General features: G+C 37.7%; 1 protein-coding gene across 1 annotated transcript in view; it reads left to right on the top strand.

Annotated features, from left to right (window-relative positions):
* The window catches only part of LOC117983715 (mucin-2), a 45,874-nt gene that overhangs the window by 914 nt on the left and 36,065 nt on the right, over positions 1–8,895 (top strand). The window lies entirely within an intron of this gene.

Here is an 8,895-nt window from a genome sequence, read left to right as displayed (position 1 = left end):
ACTACTGTAGCATAGCATAGCGATTACGGCGTCGCGTCGGTCTTCTATTCGGAGGGTCGGGGGTTCGATCTCGGGCACGCACCTCTAACTTTTCGTACATACGTTTTGAAGGAATTAAGTACTTTAATGGTGAAGGAAAACACCGTGAGGAAACCTGAGAGTTTTCCATAATGTTCTTAAAGGTGTGTGAAGTCTGCCAATCTGCACTTGGCCTGCGTGGTGGACTATGACCAAACCCTTTTCATTCTGAGAGGAGACCCGTGCTCAGTAGTGAGATCTGACGATTGTTTGATGATGATGATGCTGAGTTTAGCTACATTTCAAAATAGAAAATCGCGAGAAAGTGTTCGGATCGCGCCGCATCGGTCGGATCGCAGGAAATTATTGCACGCATTAATGTTATGGTAATCCAATGCAGCTATTAAATGTAATGCGCTATAAAGCAAGCGTCGGAAACCGGCGTTCGATGTTGTAAAACATTGCTTTGCGACAACATCGGGAAAGCTTCTTATTGCAACTAATTGTTATTATACTTATCTACACGCATGTACGTTTTTCATAAATTAAACTTAAAAAAAAATTCCGAATCTGTATTAGGACACAAATCGCAATTATCACGCAAATGAAAATGTTACAATAAACTTAAAGCTAGCCTTATCTAATTACTATACAAATCATGCCTGCGTGGAATGGTGCCAAGAATACTGGCTGCATTTCCGCGCAGGCCAGCCAGGCTGATCCGTTGCGCAAAAAATGAACCAGTCCTTCTGTCACCAGATGAGGCTATTAATCTTTAAAAAAAAATCAAAAACAACTTCCCCTCCAAAAAATGGCCTAAAAAGTAAAATTTGTCACATTTAAAAATGGCGCCATGCATCCGCCATAATGATTTTTTTTTTCAAGAAAATATAGCCATTCTCACTCTTGGTGACGTAAGTAATGATTCTAACGATACCTCATATTACATCCAAATCTGTTTAGGAATTTAGACATTATGGCGGAATAAAGAAACTCACATATTTTTCATACATGTTTGTATATTATTATTTAGAGCTGTGTTAAATCTGTCTGTTCATCATAATTTGGTTGGACGCCGAGATAGCATCTCGGATGCGGCTGGCTAGTCACCACTTTCTTACCGGAACCAGTCCAACTACTAAATATCTTAACGCATTCTAGCCGCCCGTTTAAGTAGCCGGTATTTACTACCAACTCTTTCCTGACTTATACAGGGTTATTTTTCAATGCTCAAGCTAATATTAGCTTTTGACCTCATTGAAAAATAATCTTCAACGATTTTGCATTAAACTCGTTTTTACATTGATTCTGATTTAATTCTTTGGCAATAGCATTTGCTAGAATTTTCTACCTGGTCTCTTTGTTGTGTAATTTTTTCTTGATTTTATGATTTTTTTGTATTTTTTTTGTACCAATGGATAGCTAACGAAACGTAGATGTTTTTAAAATAATCTGCAGGATAAGTGCCATAGTAATTTTTACAGAAAATTTGCAAGTTATTCAAAAAATTAAATTTAAAAATCGAAAACTTGTACAGTTTTTGGGCTGTAATTTTAAAATGCTTGAAGATTTTTCTTGTTTTATAACTGTTTATTATTAACAAGGATATGTACTAGCAAGAAATTAAAAAAAATCTGATGAGATACATTGTTTCTTTTTTTTATTAATTTTTAAAGTGGCAAACGCCCCTTTACCAAGAAAAAAATAAAAAAATGAATAACTCGAAAACGATACACTTTCGCATAAGCACTTTAGGGGTCGTTTGATAGCTAATGTCCTGTACTATAACCCCTTAACGAGATCGTGTCCTCTTTTCCTGTAACCCTGTATTTTGAACACTTGATTATACTTACTGCATTTTTCGAGGAAGAAAATCTCTCTCCTTAATCTACGACGCCAGGGCGCAAAGCCGCCAAGTGATTTAGCGTTCCGGTACGATGCCCTGTAGAAACAGATCTGCCCCCCGATTGTGTAAGAAAAACGTATTCATCGTTATCGTAATCGGTAAAAAAAATCTGCCCTTTGATTGGTTGATTCGCTGTTTACATTTTTTCACAGCCAATCAAAGGGCAGAATTTGTTGACGATTACGATAACGATGAATACGTTTTTCTTACACAATTGGGGGCAGGGGTACCTACCGGGGTTTAATAAAACTGTCATACCCCTACCAAGATAACCCACTTCCATCTTATAGGCCGCATCATCACTTATCTTATCACCAGTCAAGGGCTAACTTGTAATGGAACTTAAAAAATGCTTAATGCATCCGTTAGAACAACGTCCGAGCGAGCGTTTCTAAACAAACCAAACCTTCTAAAATCAGTGCTGAAAAGAAATAATGGCCACTCCTAATTAAGTAAAAGTCCCGCAAATTGCTATTTCGCTGGAACCATATCTCATTAACATCGAAATGACGTCACCATCAGCTAGAAACTTGAGTCTAGTGCTGACGTCACTAAAATGGCGGCCACGCGCATTAGCAATTTGCGGGGATTATACCTAACAGTAATACCAAAGATTCGTTACATAAACGATGTTCAGGAAAGCATGTTTTATTACTTACACGGCCTGTAATGATAGTAACATAATTACATAAGTGTTTTACAATATAATATAACAGTTGTCAGATCAGTCAAGCAAGGTGTTAGTGGAGTGTGATGTGATACACTAACTTAATAACTTATCAGTAACTTAATACGATTATTATCAACATAATATGAGATGGAATAAATAACTGGATGGTGTCAAATTGTAATCACAAAAACGGATCGAAGAAGCGTTTTTGTAAAGTTGTGTAGAATTGTAAATACGCACAGTAATTTGATTAAGTATACAGGTATCAACTGACCAATATTTACCCTTTTCTTTTATATCTGTTGTCTGTCTGTCTGTTACCTTGTCAAGGCTCAGCAGTTAAACCGATTTTGATAAAATTTGGTACAGAGTTAGCTTACATCCCGGGGAAGGACATAGGCTACTTTTTATACCGGAAAACCGAAGAGTTCCATGTAGTTTACAAGAGCATCATGTAGTTTAGAATATCTTCTTAGACCGCAATATCTCTCAATATCAAGTGAAGTGAATACTGCATAGTCTACAGTAAAGAAATACATAAAATAGGCATACAATACAATAGTAGGGGTAACACAAGCCAACGACACTTGTTGAAATGTGCGCAAAAAGTGACATAAAGTGTGTACATCACATCGCAGCTCTATTGGAAAGCGCGCCAACAATGCCACTCCGCCAACTATCGCACTATTCTGTAGTGAGGTAAACATGGCTCGTGTAAACACTGGGTTTTGTGGACCTGCGTGACTTTCACTGTGGTTCAAGGGCGAGAGGCCGCCGACACGCGAGCGACACTGCGACTGTCGTGTCTTAACTAAGCCGCAGTTCACGACAGACACAGACACGTTTTAATTTTTTTTGTGATCTAACCACAAATTCACGGTTTTCAGGTTTTTCCAGATCGCTAGCAAAAACTTAGCGTTATTGTTATACTACCTAAACACAATCCAATACCAATAACCATTTGCCTTATTTTGTAGTTTTAGTGATTTAGTATTTTCCAAACCTGCAATGTATCGCGTGCAAAACTCGGGTCAATGCCCCGCCTACGACGCGGCATTGACTCCGAGTGACATACTTACGGAACGTTCGTTGATCTCTATCGTCAGTCAGATGTCTTATTTGCAGTATATCGTAAAATTTTCGAAAATACCTAATACTACTACTACCTACTACTCTAATTTTTTGTGGTATCATAATTATCACTGATCATCAGTACTTCGTCATCACCTGTCTTCGTTTTTTCCAGCGTTCTGGTTACATCCTGTATCTGCTAAAAGACCTACCTATACCTGCCAAATTTCATGATTCTAGGTCAACGAGAAGTACCCTGTAGGTTACTTGACAGACACGACAGACAGACAGACAAACAGACAACGAAGTGAGGTATGGAACCTTAAAAATATGGACGATCTTGAGTTTGTAGGTGGCCTTACTTGGCAACATCTCAATCAAGAATCGAGATGAATCTATTGTACTGCTACTCGGTGAACCTGCCGCTGACGATAAGCTAAACACGTTTGACATCACAATAGAAAGTCAATACGTTTTATAAATTTTTTGTTATATTTTTATTATTATGGATCATGTTACATAACCATAGGTATTATTTTTCAACAGAGGTACCTAATTTGGTCTGCATTTTACTAATAGTGTGCTTTAAAAGACTGTTTTCTTTGACTTGTCAAAGACTGACTGACTTGACTGTTTAATTTGACTAATCAAAACTATGTACACGTTGTTCGGTATATCATAAGTCATAACATATTGCATGCTAATAGGCAGAATTTGGCTGTACCTTTTTGTTTTGTAATATCTGCACTGTTTACCCATATTCGCAATAAAGAAATTTGAATTTGAATTTGAATTTGAATTTCTGTCTGTCTGTCTGTCTGTCCGTCAAGCAACCTACAGGGTACTTCCCGTTGACCTAGACTCATGAAATTTGGCAGGTAGGTAGGTCTTATAGCAGACATAAGGGGAAAAATCTGAAAACCATGAATTTGTGGTTATATCACAGAAAAAATTAAAATGTGGTCATGAACTTAGTATTTTCAATTTTCAAACTAAGATAACTATACCAAATAGGATATTATATTATGAAAGAGCTTTACTTGTGCATTCTAAAACAGATTTTTTATTTATTTTTTTGCATCATAGTTTTTGATTTTGCGAGTCTGTCTCGCACTTGGCCGGGTTTTTTTAATCCATACTATAATATTATAAATGCGAAAGTGTGTCTGTCTGCTAGCTTTTCACGGCTCAACCGTTCAACCGATTCTGACGAAATTTGGTACAGAGGTAGCTTGCAACCCGGAGAAGGACATAGGCTACTTTTCATCCCGGAAAATTGAAGAGTTCCCACAGGATTTGTAAAAACCTAAATCCACGCGGACGAAGTCGCGGGCATTATCTACTCTAGTCTAGTAATTGCATAAATTATGAAGCATTTTTTATGATAATTAAACATACTGTAGATAAAGGTTAAAAAAGTCATTAAAACATTTAAATTATAAAGTAATATTAATAACATTTATATATTTGTCTGTCACGACAATAGCCATGGGCAAATTACTCTTGACCTTTCCCATGGTAACGACGGAGACCATGGGGGGCGACGACCCCGCCGAGATGACTTTCTCGACGAAAGTTGTCATCGAAGCATATTGACACACAGACTTACAAATATCCGGATGTGTATTACGTAATATATTCGCATAATAATATAAACTATAGGTAATATTATAAAGAGGTAAAGTTTTTAAGTGTGTTTGTAGGATGTAATCGCAAGACCTACTGAATCGATTTTGAAAATTGTTTCACCAGTAGAAAGCTATATTCCTGAAAGACATCCATACTAATGTTATAAATGCGAAAGGGTGTCTGTCTGTCAGTCTATCTGCTAGCTTTTCACGGCCCAGCAGTTCAACCGGTTTTGATGAGTTAGCTTGCATCCCGGGGAAGGACTACTTTTTATCCCGGAAAATTAAAGAGTTCCCAAGGGATTTTTAAAATACCTAAATCCACGTGGATGAAGTCGTGGGCACCATCTAGTCTAGTAGGCTATATTTTATTTTCAAAAAAATTAGAGATCCCTACTAAAGCAATCCGTACGAAGCCACCGACCGAATTCCCAAATCTCCATAAAGATTAGCCAACTACGCGGGAGATACTATAGTGCACAAGTGTGCGCGCAAACACAGGTGCACTCTCTATTCCCTCACTCTCATAGCCCGATGGGACGGAAATCTAACACGACCGGAGAGAGGCCGGATGGCTAGTAACGTGTTTCCGAGGCACGGGGGTGACACACCGCCAATTATTTTAACTCCAGGCTGATATTGATAATTTTTTAACAAACAAAACGCAATAGGTACCTAATTATTGTTGGTCCGACACGGGCATCGAACCCAGGACCTTGTCGTCCACAGTCGAACATCTAAGCACTAGACCAACGAGTCAGCATATTTGCATAATGCTTTTAGGAACGTTTGATTGCAAATATTGTGTACTAGATGATGCCCGCGACTTCGTCCGCATGGATTTAGGTTTTTGAAAATCCTGTGGGAACTCTTCAGTTTTCCGGGATAAAAAGTAGCCTATGTCCTTCCCCGGGATGCAAACTATCTCTGTATCAAATTTCGTTAAAATCGGTTGAACGGTTGAGCCGTGAAAAGCTAGCAGACAGACAGATAGACAGACAGACACACTTTCGCATTTATAATATTAGTATGGAAGTACGGATTGTGTAAGTATGTTGATTTTGTAATAATATATGCCTATTTTATGACTATTTTATGTTCAAACATTATCTGACGCTCGGCACGAGTTTCTTTTGATAGAAAGTGTTGATTTAACTTCCTTTGCATAATTATTATATTTCAAATATTTAAAAACCTTTCATTTGAAAATAAGTCAACACGAAAAGCTTTAAATTATTTAAATAGGGACAAAATTAGATTAGGATTTATTTATTTATTTATATGCATATTAATGAAATAGTCTTATTTATTTGTTATTTATTTATTAACTTATCTTCTTTAATTTTACAATTTGGTAATGGATTTTAAAATATATATAACTAGCTTATGCTCGCGACTTCGTCCGCGTGGACTACATGAATTTCAACCCTCTATTTTACTCCCTTAGGTGTTGAATTTTCAAAAATCCCTTCTTAGCGGATGCCTAGATCATATTTGCTATCTGCATGCCAAATTGCAGCCCGATCCGTCCAGTAGTTTGAGCTGTGCGTTGATAGATCAGTCAGTCAGTCACCTTTTCCTTTTATATATTTAGATTTATTACAATACTTTCTCTTTTATATTTAACATGGTGTTTCTATTAATTTTAGATATTTAAAAACTCAAAATATTATTATGATCTCAATTTGAGTTTCTGAGTCTGAGCTTTTAGGTAGGTATTGTTTTTAATAATTTATAAGCATTTTTATTTAGTTATTTTAGTAAAATCAATTTCTTCGTAATTTAATTTTACGTACTCAAATCCAAAAGGTCTCAAGTTCTTTCTAGACCCGTTATTTGTAGAACATTGAAAGAGAAAGGGAACTACTGTTTGAATTGAAACATGCCAAAGGTACTGAAAATTACTCAAACCACGTATAAATAATTCATATTTCTATTTCATTCGTTACTACAGAATGTACACATATATGTAAATGTAATGTGAGTACATATAAACATAAATAAATAGCTATAAATAAATGTATGCTGGGATCGCGTGCGACGCGCGACGCGCTCAGCGGCTTTGTAGCGCAGCGGCCGCGCGTGCTCATTGTCGGACGAGAACACTCCGAAATAAATATACGATCGTGTCCATCGATATAAATGACAAGATATGCCCAAGCGAAAAAAATTTTTCACGGTTTTACTTGGACAGGGTTATGTAACTAACAAAATGGCACCGATGCATTGGTGCTTAGGCACCAATGCAACCTCAGTGACGTCTGAATTTCAAACTGGTCGTTCATTAGTATCTAAGAGGTGGCGCTGATTTATTTGGTATATAAACCGTGAAAAATTTTGTTCGCTTGACCATAATAATTATTATCTTGTCATTTATATCGATGAATGTCTTACTATTGTTATCAATTAAACTCAGGTTGTCATATCAGGAAGACAGCATCAAGACCGGGAGCCGCAGCAGAAACAGCTGAAAACGGCAAGCGGCGCAAGTATGCCTCTCTTATAGAGAGTCACATTTTTGTGCCGTTTGCCGTGGAGACCCTGGGGCCATGGAGTCTTAGTGCTAAAAATTTTTTACGAGACATTTCACCGCGATTAATAGCCTCATCTGGTGACAGAAGGGCTGGCTCATTTTTTGCGCAACGGATCAGCCTGGCTGTCCAGCGCGGAAATGCAGCCAGTATTCTTGGCACCATTCCACGCGGTCATGATTTATATAGTAATTAGATAAGGCTAGCTTTAAGTTTTATTAAACTCTCAAATTACTAAATGAACCCGTATATTCATTCAACTTGTTTGAGTCTAAGCAGAAAAGTGACGCTTCTTGTCCCACGCGGCACAACGGCGCGTGATCGCCCAGCCGCTATTTTTTTCGTGCCGCTGGAGGGCGCTCACGTCTCCGACCGAACCCCCGAAGTAATCAGGCGGTGTTGCCAACACTATTTGTTTCACCGAAGCCGTATGAGAGCAGTGGAGCCGCGCGAATGCCTCGCGCACGTCGGCTTTCCGCCGCCATATCTGGAGCAAAGTATTTCATCGCCTCCGATACATTTCACACTCAAATGTACCACTGCGGAGATTTTCTAACGTTCACTATAAATACGTGAATACAAAAGAAACTGTAGTGGCGTGATAGCCCAGTGGTTAACATGTCCGCCTCCTATTCGGGAGGTCGGGGGTTCGAGTACCAACTTTGACACGCAAAGAGTAGACAACAACCAAATAACTAGTCGGGCTAACGTCGACTAAACACGTGAGTGAAGCCGGGTGTGAGATATGTATAATGGAATGCATTAACACTGTTGCACCAAATTAAATAGTTTTAGTAATGTATGAATATATATAGTTTAGTATAAATATAATATAGTATATACCTAATATGATATAATATAGTATGAATGAGGTCGATGAACTTTGTCAGCCCTAGCACAGACTACGGTCTATTTGGGCTGCAAACTGCCAACACCAGTCTCGGCTTTTTATCTAGTGCTTTGGTCTAAAAGTGTGGTGTAAATTGTTCACTTTTCGTTTTGTCTAAATAAATAAAAATAAAATAAAAAATAAATAAATACAATGAACCAAAAGCTTAATTTGCTGTAATC

The sequence above is a fragment of the Maniola hyperantus genome, chromosome 7, assembly GCF_902806685.2.
Source record: "Maniola hyperantus chromosome 7, iAphHyp1.2, whole genome shotgun sequence".
Lineage (NCBI taxonomy): Eukaryota > Metazoa > Arthropoda > Insecta > Lepidoptera > Nymphalidae > Maniola > Maniola hyperantus.
Note: the sequence above shows the minus strand (reverse complement) of the source record. Positions and strands in the feature narration are given on the sequence as shown.